The sequence below is a fragment of the Prinia subflava genome, chromosome Z, assembly GCF_021018805.1.
Source record: "Prinia subflava isolate CZ2003 ecotype Zambia chromosome Z, Cam_Psub_1.2, whole genome shotgun sequence".
NCBI classification, from domain to species: Eukaryota; Metazoa; Chordata; class Aves; order Passeriformes; family Cisticolidae; genus Prinia; species Prinia subflava.
In genome coordinates, this window is record NC_086283.1 from 29,399,770 (window position 1) to 29,421,295 (window position 21,526).

Below are 21,526 nucleotides of genomic sequence, written 5' to 3' on the forward strand. Positions count from 1 at the left end.
TGCCCTTGTGGTGAAGGCAGCCAAGCACATCTTAGACTCTAGCATGTCCAGGGCACTGTCAATTCTCTGCTCCGCATTGTGGAGAGCAAGTTTGGTGAGCTGAGTTTGTGACTCGATGTGTTTATCAACAACCCCTACTAATGCTGATATTAATATGCAGACAAAAACCCCCCAACTTACACCCTTTTAATGTTCGCATAATCCACACTTCCCAGACACTTCCCAAGAGAATTAAAAACCAGAACTTTTTACTCTGAGAGTTATATGGGCCATAGTGAGTGCTATGTGGGGATTTTTGTGCAGTTTATCATTTAAATGTGAACTCTGTATCTAGGATATCAGTACCAAGTGCCTGACAAGGAGACTAGCAAGGACTGCTGAATCAGTGTTCAGTGCTGAGACAAAACATACTGTACCTGGGCTACTGGAAATCTTGTTACTCCACATTTTAGTTGTAAATAATTATTTTGTAAACACATTGAAGACTTCCTAGTCTTGATATACTGCTGTATATGGTATTTCTGCATTATCCATTTCTTCCTGGCAAGAAGTTTTTCTGTCTGTGTCAATCTTGAGGATATATTTAGCAAATTGTGGTTTTGTTTATTATTTTTGTGCCTGCTGCTGTGTAACCAGCAACACACACACTGATCAATGAAATTCCACAGAACTTTATATAGTGTTCCACTCAAACTTTTCATTTTAATTAATCTTTACACAAGCATTATGCTACTTTAATAATACCAATTCTCTATATGGCCCAGAGAGGAGCTCAGAGAAGCTGAGATTATTGTGTCATATGGTAAATTTACGCTGTATTAAAATAATTGCTAGTGAGATGTGTAGGGTCAGCATACCAGAGTACCTCAGGGAAATAAGCTGCATTTTTCTGCACAACGCACTCAGGGTTGGTTAATGGATGTGATTTCACATTAAAGGAAGTGATTGGTCCATATTTACAGTAAGAACTACAATGACTAAAAATAATAATCTTGACCAGATAGCCTGTAAATTTATCTTGGGGAGAGGAAAGATGAAAAGAAAATCACAACTCCTCAACAGATTTAAAGCTCTGATTTTATATTTTGTTACCTAGGGCACTACAGTATACCTTCTTGCTTGATGATGTCTGACAATGACCCTTCCTGGGAGAAGAAAAGCTTTGGCAACAGGCAGATAGAACTTGGAATCCTAAACAGAAGAAAAAACTACAGGGAAAAAAAAAGTCCTAAGGCATAAAACTCTACCTAAAGCATAACACTGTGAAATGACAAGATAGGAGGAGAAAAAATTGCCATGGGCCAATCATGTTTAAGAAAGAAAAGCAGCAATGTGTAGTGCAGGCCTCTGGCACCAGAAAATCCATATGGTAAACAGATGAGGCATCTCATTTTTACACTACTGACCAATGCACAGTAATATTTTGTGGTCACTCTTTTCTGGTTATCCAACTTTGCTGTTCATCACAAAAGACAAAACACAGAAAATACTGGCAAGATTTTAACAGGTAGTTAAACTTTGCACCAGTGAGATTTTGCTTTAATCTATCCAAAATGATCAGACAGCATCAATAAAAATGTTCTGAAAACCTTAAACTGAGATTCTTTAGAAAAAAATTACAATTTTCAAGTTGTAAAAGAACCTATACAAAATAAGAATAAATAAAAAAAAAGCAAAAAAACCCCAAATATCTCATTCTGTTGCAAAGCCTAACCAAAAATAGTGATAGAATACAGAAGTGGAGCTATTAATGGTAAATTTAATGCCTGCTTTATAAGACTAAGTAGCAGCCAAACATCATGAATAAAGATAAGTTCTGCTATATCTGAAAGCTTATGAAAGCCTACTGTCACCATGGCAACGCTGTGGCATTTATAGGAATTGTTAGAGTGAAGTTTCTCAAAAAAAAAAAAAAATTAAAACTTTAAAAAAAGCCATACATGTATGCCAAAAAATGCCATCAGTGAGGCCATTCAAACCCTATGAAGTTCCAGAAGGCCAAGTGTTGGGTCCTGGACATGGTTTGGGGCAGCAAACACAGGCTGGGTGGAGAAGGGATGGAGTGCAGCCCTGAGGAGAAGGGCTTGTGGGTGCTGGTGGATGAGAGGCTGGACATGAAGGTGGTTGCCCCACTGGTTCTCTCACAGTAAAACCAGAATTCACACAAAACAGAAGGAAGAGGGATATGACTCATTGTGTTTCACAATTTTATTAAAATTGGAAGATGCATTTTCTATGGTAAACTAGCATGAGGTCACTTCAACATGGACAACACTTCACACATCCTGCTTTAGAACTGATTATAAGCCTTCTGGGTCTCTGCTGCCTTGAGAAAGACCTTTGACTCCTTGCTGCTCCTGCTAGACCATGGAGATGATGATGCAGAGGTTTAAGGGCATGATGGGGACTGTTCATTGATGTTCCAAGAGGGGAAAACAGAGAAATTGCTTTGGTGTCAGCTGCTTTTAGAGTGATGGCAACAAAAGAAGAGGAGCCATAGGAGCTTCACATTTCACAGAAATTTCACCAAATCTATCTATTAAAAGAATCCAAAACTCCTCAGAGGAACTCCAGAAGCACTGAAAGCAGGATGTGCAAGGTGGAAAATCAATAGCTTTCTTATAATATAGATGACATCTGTGTGAATAGCACATTTGCCATAAACACAGACATATGGCTAATCATATTTAAATAAACAAGGCTGGGAAAAAATTAGATTCTGTGTTGAAGAGAATTCAGGTCACTGCCACAATCTCAGTCTTGTTATAGATCAAAGGTTTTCATCTTCTTCCATGCAGTTCATGAGCGTTTGTGGGCTGCTTCTCTGTGATCATTGACATAGGCAAGTTTGTTGTTTTTTGAACCAAATTCCTACCAAGCAGTCTCCAGATCAGAGAAGAAATTACAATTCCTTAGCTAGACTCCTTGAAGTTATTCCATGAGATCACAACTCATGTGAGTAGGTGTAATACCTCTGTGTAGGGCTCTAAGTCAGCAAAATCCTTGTGTACCTGGCCCAACGGGCTCACAGACTAGGCAGCCACCCATCAGCCACACACCAAGCCTCCTTTGGGGCTGTATGTGGTAAAAGATCATTAATTTACGCTTCATGGACCACTTTGTCAAAATTGAGCATTACACATTGTCTTGAAGTTCACAGTGCATAGAAAAAGAAAAAAAAAGAAAAAAAAAAAGAAAAGAAAAAAAAAAAAGACAAGATTTTTATTCATATTTCCTTTAATTCACACAAAATCCTCTTTTTGGAAACATTTAAAGTCTGTTCAACCTCACAAACCCTATCTCTGGTTTCTGGAGAAGTTTGCCCTGCTGACAGCTGCATCAGTCAACAGATAGGTTAACGTTTCTCTCCCAGTCAGCTGTTAATGATGGATCCTTCCTTTGAAAGAGAGCTCAGATCCTGCCAGTTGTGTGGCAAGGATGGGTGCATTTCCCTGAAGGCCCAACACGTACCCATCAGTAATCCCTGTGTGGTTCTGGCAGAGTGCTGTGGATTTCTGTGTGTCATTCCTGACACGTGAGCTGCTTTAGAGTCAGGTCATGCCCACACAAGTTGCACCCAAACCTCTTGCTATATGTGTAAGACAGAGAAGAATCAAATTGCCCTCTCTGCAGGAGAGAAATATGGATCCATGGGTCAAGGTCCAAATTAGGAGACCTGAGAACAAGACAATGCCATAAATCTACCAAAAAGGCAAGAAGTGGAGGAGAATGGCACCATAAATCCACCAAACAAGGAGATAAAGCAGGAACAAGCAGTTGATAACTCCAAGCAAGAATTTGAGTTGAATTTTTGTGCTAACCCGTAGCCATTGGCACAGCAAAGTTCACACCCATTGGCTGTAGATTCCCCTTAGTCACATAATCCCCTTCCCCACAGAGCATAACAGGTACAATCAGTTGTATTTAAACGAAGGTGACAAAATATTTGGCTAATGAATGTAGTTTAATATTTTTTTCTGCAGAGGAGGTGTTGATCTGTCACTGTTCGAAGGATGTAAAAATGGTGAGCTGGCATGCAGAGAGGGTGCTGGTCTGTGGATTTACCCCAGCACCCATCTCTGAGCAGGGGGTAAACAAATATTTCTTTTTCATCTATCTATCTGTCTATCTATCTATCTATCTATCTATCTATCTATCTATCTATCTATCTATCTATCTATCTATTTGTCTATCTTCTGTCTATCTGTCTATCTATCCATCTGTCTATCTGCCTACTTATCTTCTTGCACTCAGGGAACAACCCATATTTGGGACAACACTGACTGCAGTACAGAAGCAGCATCAGGGCTGTTCTCTCACACACCCTCCAGACGTCACTGTGAACAGAATCTGGTCTCAGCTCCCTGCTGTTAGTCCAGCACTTTCATTTAAAGGTCATGGCTGAGATATAAAACTCTTGAAATCCTCACTGGAGTAAAAGAGCTTTGCTCTCTGGTGTGTTCCAATAAAGAGTTTTAGCCTGTCCTTATTTGGCCTTATCTCTCCAGTGTGAGAGTAACCCTTTCACTTAACCTCCTTGCACTGACAGAGAAGAAACTAAGATAAATGTGATATTAAAAAAATTAACATAAAAAAATTTGCACATATTCCCTCCAATTCTACAGCATGTATAGTATATTTGCTTTAATTACATCAAGGATTTTTAATTCCTAAAAGAATTTTTAAAGGGTGAACAGAATTTTCTACAGAAACTGATAGAATAAACAAAAGCCCATAGCAGAGTGATGCAGAGCTGTCTGAGCACAGCTGCATTAGCACATAAGCCCTCCCTTTCCAATCTCATTAATATTTCAGTCTTTCCAGAGCAAATACATATCCTTGTGAGACCCAGTGATGTGCCAGAGACTCCTCTGAGGGCTGGAATAATAATGTCTTCATTCAAAGTCTGGTCTTGTTTCTCAAGAGGAGAAAAGAGAAAGTGAGGTGTCACAAGACTGAATCACCATCATGTTTTCAGAAAGCTTCTACTAGACTTCGGGACTGTGATGGAAAAATTCTCTGCTGCACTGGGGGAGCTGGTGTGAATTTCCTATCTTTGCTACAGTCAATTTAGCAATATCCACAGATAGGCTGATTTGAAATGACTGCCCAGCAGTATTAAATTACCCTTAATAGACTGCCTTATCGCGGTGGTTTACAAAAATATCTCCCTAGGATGCTTCCAAACATACCAGAGATGCTGGCCAGCCAAGCTCTCCAAAATAGTCCTCAGTTAGGAACTTCCAAACTCCACACAAGAATCACTGCTTTGCTTGAACACTGCTCCACATTTCCTTGATCAGAGTCATCACCTCCCTCTTTGGGGTGTGATTATTAGGAAATGTCTTTCTCTTTTAAAAGAAAATAAGATTAATGGAGCCCTCAAATAAACAGAACCTGACAGAGGTTCTGAAGAACCTGAAGCAGGAGAAATGCTGTTACTCTTCCTTCATAAATATTGTCAACACATGGCTTTAGGTGACATTTAGTGCACCAGCAGGAACATTTCTTGTATACCGCACTGTCACTACCTTTGGGAAATTATCTGAAAGCTTTACTTTGGTATGATCTAGGTGCCCTGGCACCAATAGATATGCAGCTAGTGCCAGTACTTCGTGGCTCCTGGAGAAGGTGGCTGCGTTCTTGTCCCCTCCTGCCCAGGTTACCTTCTGCCAAAGGTTATCACCCCTGCAGCGAGCTGTACTTCAGTGGGGACAAGTCACAGCCCAGCTCCTTTACGTGAGCTCATCAGGGAGCTGTGTTTGGGGCTCTGGTTGTCCTGCTGTGAGCTGTGATAGCCATCATTCAGAGCCACCCCTCCTTTTGCTGCCTTTGCTAGAAATAGCAGCAACCTTTACCCGATGGATGGGACAAGCAGAAAAGGGAAATAAATAACTCCAAGTGCCGCAGCTAGAGCCAGAGCCTCAGCTTGGATGAGTCAGCACAGCCTCAGCTGTACCAGGGCTGGCTCTTTTTCTCCCCTTGCAGACTGCCTGCTAAAGCACAAAGGAAAGCCTCCCATCTGCTTGGCATTGTTAGAGCACAAATGAAAGGGCTACATCCAAAATTTTGCCTGAAAACAGGCAGCATGTGCCTTCCCTCCCCACTTCATGATGTTTAAGAAGCCTGGCATCACTTGGAACTGTATCAAGACTCATTTGTGTGCAGGAGTGTGGTCTTTTCCCTCCTGGCAGGACAACAGATGCTGCTACTGCTATAGTGTTCCAGTGCTGCTCAACAATGCTTCCAAATATACACTTGGACTACAAGTAGACCCACTAAATTTTAAGCAATCTTTAAAACCTTTCTTTCCGTTATCAGTCCTGCAGACAGGTTTTTGTTTACATTGACTTCCAGGAACTGATCTTCCTTGTACAAATGCTTTCAAAGACATTTATAGGTAAAGGTGTGTAGTGGTTATTTGTGTATTCTTAGTACCAATCTTTCCATCATATAAACCAAATAAACAAACTGAGTGAATGCTGGAAACACAGGGTTTGAAACACATGCAAGACTGAAATTCATTTGCATATGCTGTTGCAAGAACAAAGCAAAAAATCTATCTTAGTAGAAACAGGTTGGGCAGAAACTGACAAAGATAGGCAAAATAATTACATATTTTATTTGCAGCAAAGATTACAGTGATCTGCTAATATTAATCACTGCTTAATGCAAGGAAAGAAAGCATCTTGTTGAATACAAGGAAAGGGAAAATGTAGGACTTTTTCTGGAAGCCTTCTAGATCTTTCTGTCTTATGGCATGGGACACTTCCTCAGTTGTATTTAGACATAGAGTAAGAAGAGCCTTGTGCAGCTTGAAAAGCTAAATTACACCTTTCTCTACAGACTCTTGTTAGTGTAAAAAGTCTGTGCAAGAGATTATGCACTCTAGTGTCTCAGCTTTTTGTAAGAGATCACATATAGTACATATTGTTTCAATGCATTCTGAAGAGTTCTGCTAACACAAACTTTTATGTTTTTCACAGTGAGAATATTCATTAATCTACTTTCAAGAGCTTAATTTGCTTTTGTATTTAATTAAAATAATTTTGTGCATATTTGTACATTGCAACTCCTGCAGTATTTGGGAAAATGTGAAACAGAAACAAAATAACAACATCCTGAGATATTTCTTTATCAGGGTGCTAAATAAACCTCCATAATTCTAGTCTTTTAAGCAAGAGCACTGCTGCGGGATGGATGAACTGCAGCTGATCCTCCTCTAAGCTGTGGGGGAGAGGCTTGAAAAACAAATGTAGCTGTGGTTTCATACACAATGACCAAAAATGTTTGGATGTGGGATGGACCAGGATTTGCTGCAGCCTGACAAAATTCATGTGCCCCCCACAATGGAAGGCAGCAGGCACTCAGTGCCTGTAGCACTGCAGCATTTTTCCAGAGGCATAAATAACTTGTGTTTGAAATTGGAAAAACATTTTGGAAGGAAGCCTGAAGTAAGTCAAGTAGCAGTTTAGTTCAATGTCAAACATTTCTTCTTCTTACTTAAAACCAGAGTCAGGCTTACAGACACAGTTAGCAAGAAAATATTTTTTATATCACCAGATCTGCCACTTCAAGGGAGTTGCCAGGATTTGGGATTCAACTTGGCTGTTTCTAGACAGCAGAGCATATGCTGTGCTACTGCCTGCCTGGCATGTCTGCTCCCTAAAATGTCTATCTGGGTGTCTGCCCACCTTTGCTTTCTTCTCCTTTGCACACTGGATCTTCCTTTAAGCAGGAAGGAGGCACTGCTGGATGACACAGACAGTCTAGGCCTGGTATTGGCACCTCTGAAATTACCTGCAAAGTATTCCTAGGAAAAGAAATGCCTGAAAAGTGATCAAAAAACAGTGCTGTGTCAGCTGAACATTGTGTTAGTAGGAGGAAGGAAAAGAAAGAGAACACCAAGCAGCATGAAGCATGGGTAGGTGAAACATTCGCAGGATGACAACCACTCTTTCATGGGACTGGGGTCAGCAAATATTTATAAACCTCAGTAACAATAATGTCTCAGCCACCAACTGGTAAAATTACAGAGGACCAACTAATAGAAGAAGATAAAACTTTAGGAATAACCACTGTAATGAAGCTCCTTTTCCATTTTTTTCCTTTTTTTTTCCTCTTGGTTTTTTTCTTTTTTTTTTTATTTTTCATTTCTTTTTTTCTTTTTTCTTTTTTTCCTGAGGAGTTGGTCACCTGGTGAAGGAAAAACAGAATTCTGATGATAAATAAAATCGTTATTAAAAAAGGAAGAAAGATATAAACTGAGACAGTGTACCACTGTGGCCAAAGGGGGTGGTGCCAAATTCTAAAAGACCTCTGGTATTCTGGCTACAGGAAGCTTTTCAGCATATGTTATGTCACAGCTTTTAATGTTATTTAAGCATTATACATACAACATACATAGCTAAAAGTCTTTCCTAAAGCTGCAGTCACACAAGACAGTAACTGTGCTTGCTTTCACAGACCAAGCTGTTCCAGAAAAGGTTTTCCTGGCTTTTTTTTCTAGGCATTATCTGAATGCAGTTACCAGCCATGGGAGAAAAGTGCAGCACATGGAAAATCTGTGAGTGCCAGGAAATATCAGCTTTTGATACACTCATTTTAAATGGCAAAACTTAGAATAGGCAAAGTTTTATACACAATGTCTTTCCAGTTTTGAAGAAACCTGATTTTAAAAAGATAAATGTACTTAATGACTTAATGATAAACACATGGAGTCTTATTTTCCTTTTAGAATCAGGCTAAACACATGAGGGGGATAATACCTATTCATACTCATGTATCACTCCATCCATGTTGCTGCAATACACCACAAATTTCTCTGACACACAGAAGCTCTGGAGCTGACCTTCAGCTCCCATAAATTGCCCCAATATAATCAGAAGTACACACAGATTAGCAGTGGTGAGATACTGGTAACTCAAGAAACCACTGAAGGCTGAAATGTGACACACACAGTATGTGTTTGCATGAATTCAAAACACATTTTAACTAGAAACATTAGCAGTGGTGAGGCAGCACCTATTTATTGCTATGTCTTGACAGGGCATTCACTGCACAATATTCTGTGTAAATTATAGGCAAAAAATAGAAAAGCCTCTGAAACAAGCAAGTTCAGGGGAGGAGGACGTGATCAACAAAAAAACATCTGAGGCACAGGGGCCTGCAGTCTTGCTAAGTAGACTCAAATATCCTACTACTGCAGGTATTTATATGGTTCTGCTGACTTAACATCCACTTACAGGTTTTGGCCTTTCAAAATTTGGTGGATAAAAATTACAATTAAATAATAAACACATCCAAGAGGATGTTCTTGTCTCTCTTTTAAGTTAACGTCTAGGGACTTCTTTTGCCCTTCTCTTTCACCTGAGATGGACTGAGGGATCTGTCCAGTCCCGTGATGTCTCTGGGTGCTCCCAACACACTCGATATTCAGGTATTCAATATTAGTGGAGCAATTGGTTTTCCATTATGAAATATCTCATGGAATGTAGCAAGCACACATCTGTGCCAAGACCATGTGCATGATTTTCCTATACCACCCATACTAGTTTCACTGATTACTCACTTCCTTAGCTACAAAAACACATGACAAGTTTCTTCTGGCTCAAACATCTGTACACAAACTATTTGGGCAAAGATGTTTCCATGCACTCACACTTCAGTTGCTGTGACTGACATTTTAAACCTACCTTAACCAAACAAAGCTTGATTACAGAAAACACCAAGCTAACAAATTAAATTACATCCCTCTGTAATGTATCTTGTACTGTATTTTGCTGCACAGTCTAAATGGATACACCAGCACTGCCATTTTCACCTATGCTTCATCCTTTTCTTTTTGAAAATTTGGTATCAGGCTGAGATTGCCCTCCTCCTGTAGGGACATATTCCCCTTCTTTAAACACCTTTTAAAGACAGATCTCTGTGTGCAAAAAGAGCCTTCTGGTACACCAGTGAGCTGTTGGTATTGTTAAAAGAAGTCGATGGGTTTCCTTTCAACAATAAAACAGAACTAGAAACGGATCTGTTCTTTTTTTCTGTAGACCCTCCCCAATACCATTTTACTTAATGCACTGTGGAATGTTTAAAATGCAAACTCCCCTTTAATGTGTAAATGTGCACACAAAATATTTTGAATTCATCTACATAAGGTGCGTGAGGATACATAAAAAGAGTCAAAGTTATCCTAAAAGCTTGAATTACTCACTATATTTTCCAAAGAGGTTGCCAGCTTTCTGAGATACCTCCTGCAAAGATCTGGATATGAGAATCTGTGAAAATTGGATATTTTTGCACCAGTGGAACCTGTGAAATAGTTTGAAATGCGCACCCCACAGGCTGGTTTTCTTCCTTTGTGTACACTGCTCAAAACAGGGTACGCAGATAGAGCAGACACCAGCACTGCAGCCCTTCTCCACAGCAAATGCCTTAAATGTGTACTCGTAATAACATAACCAAAAATGCTGTCTTTTAGAGGCACCAACATGGCTGACATTCAGATGAATCAGCAAGCTGAAGACTTAGTAAAACCATAAATCCAGACCTATACAATATTTGCAGCTGAAAATTTCAATAAATGGGGTTTATACTATGCTTTTTGGTATCTAGAAAGATGAACTGTAATATACTTCCCATAAAATAAACAGAGAATACACCACAAGATAATCAGTACACATTAATTTAATGATTGCTATTTTTAAGCCTGACGTCAGTATTTTGCCCTGCCATACAGGATATAATAGAGAGAATAATAGTAATAACAATATTAAATAAATGAAGAATATTAGAAAACGTCTGTGAAACATATACCTTCATCTAGTTTTGAAGGAACTTGAACCCCTTCCCACAACAATTAGGGGTAGTTACAATATTCTTTAGTTTTCATTCTTCTGCACTTGTATTTCTAAACAGAAATGATCAGGGACTGTCAAAGGAATGGTGAATACACAAGTTTAAAAAGCTGCATTTTTAAGGCTTAGAATTTTGTACAAAAAAAAAAGCCCCACAAACTCATCTGAAAATCCTCTTTTGTGTGTAAGAAGCAAGTAGCTCACACTGCTGTTGTTTTCTTGAAACAAGGCTATAATTTCAGCCCTGCAGCTTTGCAGTGGATCCTGCCTGGCCGAGTACAGCAGCTACGCTGCAGACCGAAACATTCTTCAGCAGAATATTAACATTCAAAAGGTGTACCAAAAAAACCCTAAAACCCTCCAACAAAAAAAAAGATGAAGAAACCCACAGGATATTCTCATATCTCTGTAAACCTGCTTCTCTCTTCTACTCTATTGATTGTTGCCAGTAATCTGTTTGTTTAACTGCAATTAACACATCTTGTATCAGTCATTCTGAATCCTGATGAAATTTATGGTCTTCAGACAAATTCCCCAGTCTCTTACCTTAAAATATAGTGGAAGATATGGATGCCAATGGTGTACTTTTTTTAGAAAATAATCTTACCATGCAATGAGAGAGGTATAGTCAGTAACACTGACTGCTTAACTTCTGAACTTCTCTCTAGGTGATTTGCCCTAGGAGCTTTACTTGTTTCCATGTCCTAAAGCCCTTAATTTAGCTGCTTTTTCTTTTGAGGGGAAAATACATGACTAAAGCAAAAAGGTTCCTTTTTCCCTTTCCCATGACAAAAATGAAGTCAGTTTTAAAATGTCAGATAGACTGATTAAAAAATGTAAGGTTGTTCTTTGAGTTTGGGTTTGTTGTGTTTTTTTGGTTTGTTTGGTTGTTGTTTTTTTTTTTTTTCCTGAGAGTTTCTACTTAAAAGCAGACAAATAGGTATATTTTCACATAGAGACCCCAAATGATTTTACATTGGTCATTCATTTTGTCCTCTTACAGCAAAGTTCAGTTTTCAGATATTCCATAATTTCAGGGACGAGAGAAAGAATATGGGATATTATTCTTCTCTCATATTTCTTTCAGATTTCTCCTGTGGACAATAGATTTGAAGCTCACCAGAACTATCTTCCTTTTTCTGACCCATGAGGATTTTCCCGTGGAGGCATCTTTTATTTTTAAACGTTAACTCTGTCAGCTGCATTGTGGCTCTCAGGGTCAACCTCACGGAGCGTGGGACTGGGGTTTTGTGCACATAGCAGGACAAACTGTGCTTGCAGAAATGATGCAGAGCTACCACCCAGGTCACCACAGTGCAGAGATGGTCATTCTGTGGACACTTGTGTGCACCCTGTGGGTAGTCTGGCTTGTGACCATTCACCAGCTGGCTTCTCATGCTCTACATGATGTCTTAAGTTTTTAGCTTTTATAGTTTTGAAATCCTGCACTGCATTAGTGCATAACTCTGAACTCCATATAGAGTGTTAGTTACGGTCTCCACATTTTGGTCAGACAAAGCAATCCTTCTAGGCCTCGGAACCAAGGACACTCTACAGCCTCAGGCCCTGAAAAGTATAAATAAAAGTGAATCACAGAGGAGCAAACCGAGGGAACGTGACTTCATTACCTGAAGCTGTAATTGGAGAATTAACCCTGATACTCAAACAGACCAAACTTATACCTGTCTGAAAAACTCATGACCATTGTCTGTTTTGGGTGTAGCCTCTGCGAGGCTTTTGCGCTACCTAAGGTGTATCTATTGAAGTCCTTTAATAAAAACCCACTTTCTTCTCTTAACTCAGTCTACCTCTGTTCCAGGTAGCCAATCCAAAGCATCACACACAAATATAAACAAGGAGGAAAGCACCTCCTCCTGCCGTCACATGAAGACTTCCATTCACGCCTCCCTCAGAACCTTGCCCTTTGTAGGTAGGCAGAGCTATCCAGGGATGTAGCACACTGTCTGAGTGAACATGACCATTATTTCAGCTGCCTGTACATCTCTTTGCAGAGCATTTACAGAACGCACCTCAGGAAAATCACAAGGCTGTCTGGTCTATGATTCCATTAATCTCACAGCAAGGTATAGCTCTACCTCTGCAGGAAAATGCTTCAGGAAGGATTTTTCAGCTCCTTGTTCTCCTTCCTCAGGATCTATTTCTCTAGGTGACCTCAAAAAGGGTTGTCCCAGGGCCCCTTTGCTACAGGAAGCAGTTTCTGGAAGGATAATTCACAAGGTTTAGAAGCCCCTCCTTGTCTGGAAGATTCATGACAAGACTTGACAAAAGATGCTGAACTGCATTCCCAGAAGATTTCTGGCATAGAGGTTTCGTAATATTGGACAGAAACTTTATGTTTTGCCTTTAAGTAGTCTCAGATCACCCAAGTTGTTACAGACTCAGTAACACCTCAGTAATTTCTGCAGTGCTGCTGCTCTGTGATCCAGGCAAGCTGGTGTTCTTGCAGGGAGTACCTTTTTGTCAGGAAGAAACTCGTCATCATAACTTCCCTTTAGACAATCCTCATAGTGAAAAAAAAGAAATTGTTATCCACTCAGCTGTAAGAAACCCAGTAAGTCTGCAAAAAGGGAAGGAATGATTAATCTTTTAGAGGGAAAACTATTGTATAACAGTGAGAATCCATAGATCTATAAATCTTTTAAATGAAGAAACTCCCAAGGAAGGGGAGGTTTGCTCCTATCACCTTACATGCATTTTATATTAAGTAACCATTGGATTAAAAAAAAAAAATGAACCAGAAATAATCCCAGGAGCCATTTTATGAACATGTAAAAGATGGATGCTGCTGCCACACCGTGAGCTGGACCTCAGAGGAGGGAGTACTTCTGCTTGGATCTGTCTGCTTAGATCTGTAACCCAGTAAGGTTAAAGCAGGAGCCAGGAAATAAGAAGGAAAAATGCTGAGGTGCCTCTGACCAAGCTGGTCAGAGGGGGGAGGCAGGAAAACAGTCTCATGAGTTCCAGCAGTCATTAGCCAGGTAGGGTTTAGGATTTCAGAGTTATGTTCATATAGTCCCCTTAAGGTTGCTTTGGGCATCTGAAGTTTTTGGGTGTGACCTTTGGTTTTCACAGATGCAATAGAGTCAGTTCTAGAAGGGTTTGCAATGAGTGCATCATATCCTGGCTTCCATCTCCAGAGATGGCAAACTCCAAGACTTTCATCTGATTTGAAAATATTATGCTCCACAGATGCCTTTGAATAAAAATATTGTCAAATTCTTCAATAAATATCATAAAACATTGGTATTTCAGGTAATTTCCTACAGCAATGGTAATGGGGTGAATTTGCATCTCCAGGTATTTAACAGAAAAGTTCCTTTACTGCACCTCAAAGAAAGCTTTTTTCTGAGCCAATGTCATTGAAATATTTTCCATAGCCTTGACTTGCTTTGCTACGAAGCTGTGTCTGACCCTTTTTGAAAATGGAGACTTGAAGATAATTATGTTTACTATATAGACGTGCTTCAGTTCCAAACTCTACACAAATTTCAAACAATTTAAATAAAGGCAGCCTTTTGGGAAAAAAATAAAAATAAACCAACTAATTTTGATTAAAAGCCATAACTGCAATACTGAGACATTCACTGTGAGTCAAGAGACGCTCCTGCCAGATTGTTAGTGTTCTTCTATTTTTGCCTGCCCACAGAATCTGTTACTTAAATTGGGTGCTGGAGGTGCTGAATTGCTGCTCCTCACATGAAGAACATGCAGCAGTGTGCCATACACTCTGTACCAGGTGTTGCTCTTGCAGGTCCTCTGCCACTCCCCTTACTCAGAGGGGAAAGGACCATGCAAACCTGATTTTTCCTGCAGAAGTTCCTCTCAGTGATACTTTTCCTGTTCTGGGAATATTTCCCTTGGTAGGTGTGTGAAGGTGCATGAAATATCTCCCTTAACATAAACCATTCAAAATGTAATTTAGACATTATCTGGGTAGTAAGTGAGCAGTAGGACTCCTAACTTCTCATTTGTAGAACTATCTGGAGCACACCTGGCTCCCCTGTGCTCCACTGTGGTAACCTCAGAAGACAACCTTGACATGGCACAACCTGTTTCCTTGCCTTGTCTATTAGCACACTTCTACATTGAAATTTCATCCCTATTATCCAGATATCAGCCAGTATTTTCCACAGCATAAATTGCTTGAACTCTTCCACATATGTTCAGTTTGCCAGATTGTTTTGTTTTGTTTTGTTTTTGTGGGATGTAAATCTGAAAACAGTAAAAAAATGGAGCATTTCTAAAGGATGGCTCAGCCTGGACATGAAATATGTGCCTCTGCCAGGGCAAAGTGAGAAGGATAAAATATTGGTGGGTTAAAAAGGTTCAGAAATCCTGTTCAGAATTCTGAAGGAACAGTCATGCAGTAAATATAGCTTACTTTGGAGGCTATATCTTCCCTTCTCTCCTGTCCTAACAAAAGTGATCATCTCACTTCACATCCACTGCTGTAACTTAGCCTCAGCCTGTGCACAAGGCAGACAGCCTGGAATCCTTGTTTGGCCAGAAAAAGATGTGAGGGGTTTTGTTTTGCACTCAGTGTAAATATAATTCATAATCTGATGGTCAAGACTGATGTGTTTATACAATCCTTAATGAGACTCCTAAAATCTGGCTATGAACAAGGTGAAAACAGCAAATGTTGGGGCAGAGAGGGCTGTTTTTTCTGGCTGCAGGAGGAAGGAAGAAAAAGAAATAAGGATAAGTTGTGGGATGACACAACAAGGTGGGGGAATCTAAACCATCAGTATGATATAGGCAGCTTTAAATCATCTTAACTCAGAGGTGACATTGGATGCACAAGTAGTGTTCTTCTGCCAAAAATATAAAGAGTTGTAAAAGATTCTGCTTCTCTTCCTTTAGCTGGTTTATACAGGTAGCTGTATAAACTAAAATTTGAGTGGTACTGCACTGTAAGAGATTACTAGATACCTGGTGGCTGACAGCTCCAGAAAAACACTGATTTAAACTTACACTTTGCATGGACAAAGCAGAATAATGTGTGCAGACAGATCTATCGTTAATCCATAGGCTTACTGGTAATTAAACAAGCAATGTGCAATTTTATTCCTATAATTCTAAAGACTGAAGAAGGATGACTTCCAAAAGGCATTATATAGAAACTGTGATTTGGTGTAATGCAGTTCAGTAACGTCAGCCAAGACACATTTTATGTCCAATTCTAACTAAATAACTAGAATTACATCACTGAACAGATTTTAGTAAGAAACTATAACAACTACCTAACCCACATTAGTTAGCTTGCCTTAAAAGTCATCTTGAAATAACATAAAGGCCTTCGAAATAATGAGGATGAAGAGATATGTGAAAGCTTAATGAGCAGGCTGCTGGCTTTCCTGCAGTTTGATTTTGCACGGATTTTCAATAACTTTGCAGAGATGAGAGCTGCTGCTGAGAGGTGAGGCAGGATTGTCTCAGCAGAAAGGTTGGCTGTTGCAGCGACACAATTGCTGACCTTTGGAGCGATTTGGAATGATGAGTATGTTTTTCTCTTTCAAGAATCCTGCTTCCTTTACAAAAAAGTGCCCCTTCTTGCAATGATGTCATCCTTTGAGAGTGTGTCATGAAAGGAAGAGGCAGCTTAAATAAACCCATACAGCTAAAATTTCTGTACAATGCGCAATAGAATCCTAGACAAGGAAGCTGGTAATGCCCAAGTGATTCTTATCCACTGTTTTGGTTAAACTGGGGCCTTAAGGAAATGAAAGTCACCCTGCTTGCTAACCCAGAGGTCTCAAAGGTGGCAGTGCTTTCTCAGTGAAACCCATGGAAATTCCGTGATGAATGTTTTACCCACCCAGCAATGAAATAGCTCACGGTGACACAGCCAAACTGGGACTTTTCCCCTCACAGTTAGCTGTTGTCACCAGTCTAAAGTCAAACACTACATTTGGAGCAGGAAATAACTGAATATAATGTAAGGTAATTTAGGAAAATGGTCATAAAAGCAGTTATTCAGTGTAAAGAATACTACCTGAACAAAGGCTGCAAACATTTCAGCTTGGGACCATAAGGATTTCCCATGACAAAAGAACAGTTGTGCAATTCTTTTTTCCAAATAGAATAGTAACTAGCATATCTTAATGCTAACCACTTAATGTCCTGACTCATAGAATTTATAATTCTCCAAAAATAAAATTAATGTCCTTAATTAAAGCTAAAAGCATGTGAGCCCACATAAAGAAACACAGACAGAGGTATTTACTACTGCAGTTAATTTATATTCAAGATAAGCTCACATTTTCCATCACTGGGACAACTGACTTAATTGTGTTTTAAAAGATAGTAATAAATGTAATGACTTTTCTTTGATAGGCCCACAATACATTAATTAAAATTAATCTGAAGGATTCTGTACTAAAGGAAGCATACTCTTGAACTGTGACAGAGAAAGGAAAAGTATGCAACATTGAAAAAGATATTTCAAAAGAAGCAAAGCTTCACTGTATACTATTTTTTCCATGTTAAAAAATCTTTTATCTACTAATAAAAATACACTAAAATATATAACTATTAACTATAATCATATTATAACTTCTAATAGGCCAATAAAGCCCATGTACATTCCAGTTTTGAAATACAATTGGTTATACAGCCCTCACTTTGTTTAGGCTGATATTTCAAAAAATCCGCAATGATCTCAAATGACATTATTTTTTCTGCCTTTTTTTTTTGCATTGAAGCGTTAGTGAAAAAACACCAAACCAATAAACAGAGCCTAAGCTACTCTAGAATGCTTTTAGACAGGCAGCAGTGAGAAGTTTCACTCCGTTTCCACTCCTTCCTCCAACCTCCTCCAGGTTGTCCAAATTTTGGTACTTTTACCAAGGAACAGAGGACCTTTTCTGCTGGAAAAATCTGCAGCTAGCCATTCATCTCTCTGCTTCTTGGTTTGAGGGAGGCTTTTCACAGTCCAACAGAAGTCAGTGTGTGTGACAAAAAGGGGTGAACTCACTTCCAACCTACCTTCCAGCCCCAAAGGCTGCCATCACTCCCTTTGCATCAGACATAGCTGTTGTGCAACTGCAGCATAAATCAGGTGTGGAAAATTCACCTGAGGAATTAAAAATGAAGCAAAACAAAGACATTATCATCAGACCAGTTAGCATCTTGAGAGATGGGCACAGAGGGGGGAAACTGAAGACAGAGGAGCAGGGCTGCCTCTTCCAGCAGCAGCTGATTATTAACTTGGCTTAGGCTGCAGATTTAAAGTGCATCCTAAGCCTTGGTGCAGAGCTGGGGAGGAAAATGACCATGCAGTCACCTCTTCTTAGAAACAAAGAGGTTAGAACAGAGGGGAGTACCCACGGGTGTGGCAGAGTGTGGGTACCAGACCTGCAGCAGGATGGGAGCAGAACCAAGGTAAAAGGGAGCAGATAGACACAGTGATTTCAGAAGTCTGTGAGCATGGAGAGAGGGGAAAAGCAGCTGTTGGTGGGGATAGGGAGAAGCTGTAGGAAAAAAGGCTAAAGGCAGAGAAGATTTGGGGGACAGAGAATTGCAAAACCATTGTTTAAGTGTACATGAGAGCAATAAAAAAGTGTAATGGCTGAAAGGAAGGGGCAGAAGTTTCCTGCATATCAAAACACCTGGGAAGAAACCACAAGCAAACACCAGCTCAGAGGATCTGTGCATACTTGAAGACACATATTAAGGTGTTAAGATTGTAATCATGCCATAAACGAAAGGCATATCTGGTAAAGGAGCAGATTATTAACGGCAAACTGCATGAGTCTCAGCCATCCATACCCACACTTCTCTACACAGCTCTTTGTACACCCCCTGACTCCACCAGCAGACACCTTTCTTATGTTCTTGTTGTGAGACCATGAGACAAAACAAGGGCCAAAATTCTGGGGGTTGTTTATCTATCACACACTTGCAGGTTGAAAAGGGTGCTTGAACTGTTTTAAATTTAATGTGATAAAGCTAAAGCTTCTAATGGTTAACCACTTTAATGGTTTAAGCACCTAAAGAAAATAAAAAGGAATATCTAAAGGTCTTCCTCGTGTTCTCTATCCTTCTTAAATTATTTTAATAAGAAATGGCAACCATTTCATCTTGAAATAAGACATAATTTTTTCACAGAGAGAACAACAAACACTGGAACAAGCTCCCTGCAGATGTGGTGGGGTCTCCACCTCTGGAGGTTTTCAAGATGGGCTGAACAAGGAGCTAGATAATCTCCTTGATGCCGCTTTCCCACAAAAGGAATCTTCCAACCTGGTCTATCTTGTGATTCTGTGACTTGTTTGATATAGCTGATCTGTCAAAATTTTAAAAAAAGAAAAAAAAAAGAGAGGAACAATAAGCGTTGTTCTGGGAGATCTTTTTCATAAAGATGAAAAAATGTTTTCATTACTCTTAAATTGTTCTGATTAATTCAACCACTGGTTTTCAAAGTGGTTTCACCTCCTTCCAAGTATCTCGACATTCAGCCTTGTTGGAGGCAGGTTCAGGAAAGGTACTGGGGTGATTTCTAACTAAAGGTTGCAGCAGTGAAAACTGCAAATGTTACCAAACGAGTAAACTTTATCAGTATCACATGAAATGCATGTAAAACCAAGATATAAAATAACATAGAAACACTTGTGAAATTTAAGAGAGAAAATGGCTTATCAGAACTGGAAATTCCTAATTTTTGTTTCTCAGGTTTTTCAGTGGTATGGCAGATCTTTTCTCTTTTGCCTGCCTAGGTAACTTGCTCTGGTTTGGTGGGAGCTAATACTGATTCATTAACTTTAATTCACTCCTTTATTGCCAGTCAGCTGTAAGACAAAAGAGATATTGTTAAAAATCCTCATTTTACTTCAAATAGAGATGTCAGGTTTTTTAATTTAAACTATTAATTGGAGTATATACTGCAGAGCAACACACAGCAAGCCAATTCTGCTGATAGCACTGGTCAGAGAGTTTATTTAACAAATCCAGTTTACCTTTTTCCTGCTGACACATTATTTGAAATATTTCCTTTAGAAGGGATGAGCAATAAAAACTCACAGCCTAACAGTGCCTGGTGATGTGTCACATCCTCATCTCCTGTGCTCCCAGCACATGAAGGGCAGAGCTTCCCCACTCCTAGGTCGACCTGCTCTATGACCAGCCCTCCATGGATTTGGCAATTGCTCATTCAAAGCAATACATGTATTAACCTTGCTCTCTACTTCCTTTCCATGCCCAGCCATTCTGAAAATCTGGATGCACAGACCTGTCTCACCCTGCTGTCCCAACTCCCTTGCAACCTCAGAAGCCCCTCCTGGCACAGGTCCCATCAGAAAGCTGTCACCCTCTGCAGGCTTTCACCACTTGTGATTGTGCCTGTGTCAGCAGAAACACCTCAGCATCCTCTTATCTGGGCATCTACCAAGGACGTGTGTCAAAGAGCTGCACTTAAGTCACCCTGGCTTAATACAGAGCACCCAACCTATAAACAATTGATCAGTCCCTGTTCATCAGCACTGCGTCCACACCTGCGAGGCACTGAGGGTGCCTAGAATGCAAAGGTGCTGGTTTTTTCAGCAAGGCAATGCCCTTACACCACAAGACAGCCTTGCTTTGTCACTGCTGCAATAATATTAGGAACAGCTGCAAAATCAGCTATTTCTCCCTTCATCCTGCTATGCCATTTGCCTAAGTGTATTTCATTTCAGAGAATTCTAAATGGTAACCTGAATATTTCAGCTTAAATTTATTGTTTTCAGCATTCATCTGGTTCGTCAGAACCATTAAGGGAAGCGTATTATCGCACTCTCTTTTATTTCTTTCTGTTCCAGTTCAGAAGAACCTGCTGTGCTGGTAGACTTGAACAATTTTAATTTTCTGCACAACATATTACCAAAATGTTAAGCATAGAGGGCTTCTTCACCAAGAAAGGACACTCTTTTTTGATAGATATTTACAATAAGCTCTTAATTGTGTAAAAAAATTTCAGAGACCGGTTCCACTTCAGAAAAACATGGTCCCCTGCAGAGGATTTTGATCCTGCAGATACTGCATCTTCCAATGAAAGGCATTTCTCTGAACATTTTTGAAAAGTTTCATATTAAGCAACTAAAAATACCAAAGTGATGTCTTCTTTAAAACATAAAAATAGGAATGAAAATCTCATTGTCCCATCCAGAGCCTATTCTTGTCATTACAAACAAAACTTGAAATCAATGTTTTTTCAGTGCATTATTTGAAGCCAACATGAGTTTTTCCCAGGGCAAAAGCAATTAAAGCAGAATTACTCTGGTAGATGTTTGTCTGACATGCAACAAAGAATGTTTCTCTTTCTCCTCCTCCTTCTCCTCCTCCTTCATTCTGTCAGATGGTTGTGTATGTTTAGGTCCCATTTGCCCTTAAAACCTACCTTTTGATAGCCAGAATCTTTATTTTTCTCCAAATGGAAGCTGAAATTCTCACGTAGTCACATTTAAAACGTCAAACGGCCATAACCGTTTCTGGAGCCTGAACTTGCTGAGAGAGAAAAGCAGGCGAGTTTTTGAGTAGCTGGAGGCTCTCAAGTGGAACTCTGACTCACACAGAGGGAAAACACACGACATTGTTTTGAGAGCTTCTCTGTGCACATTATTCTAATCTGGCAGTCCTGGGGCTGCACTGGTTTTCAGAAGAGCAGTGTCATAAAT

General features: G+C 39.7%; 1 long non-coding RNA gene across 2 annotated transcripts; it reads right to left on the reverse strand.

The window, feature by feature from the left end:
• Positions 1-742: 742 nt before the first annotated feature.
• On the reverse strand, positions 743-21,476 carry LOC134564304 (uncharacterized). 2 transcript variants are annotated; one of them, XR_010083511.1, is made up of 4 exons: positions 21,250-21,476; positions 17,865-17,952; positions 10,816-12,422; positions 743-8,196 (listed from the first exon to the last, which is right to left on the reverse strand). It is a non-coding gene; the product is annotated as an uncharacterized LOC134564304 (long non-coding RNA). The 2 variants fall into 2 exon arrangements; XR_010083510.1 differs by lacking the exon at positions 743-8,196 and having other exon boundaries at positions 10,669-12,422; positions 21,250-21,475.
• Positions 21,477-21,526: the final 50 nt, after the last annotated feature.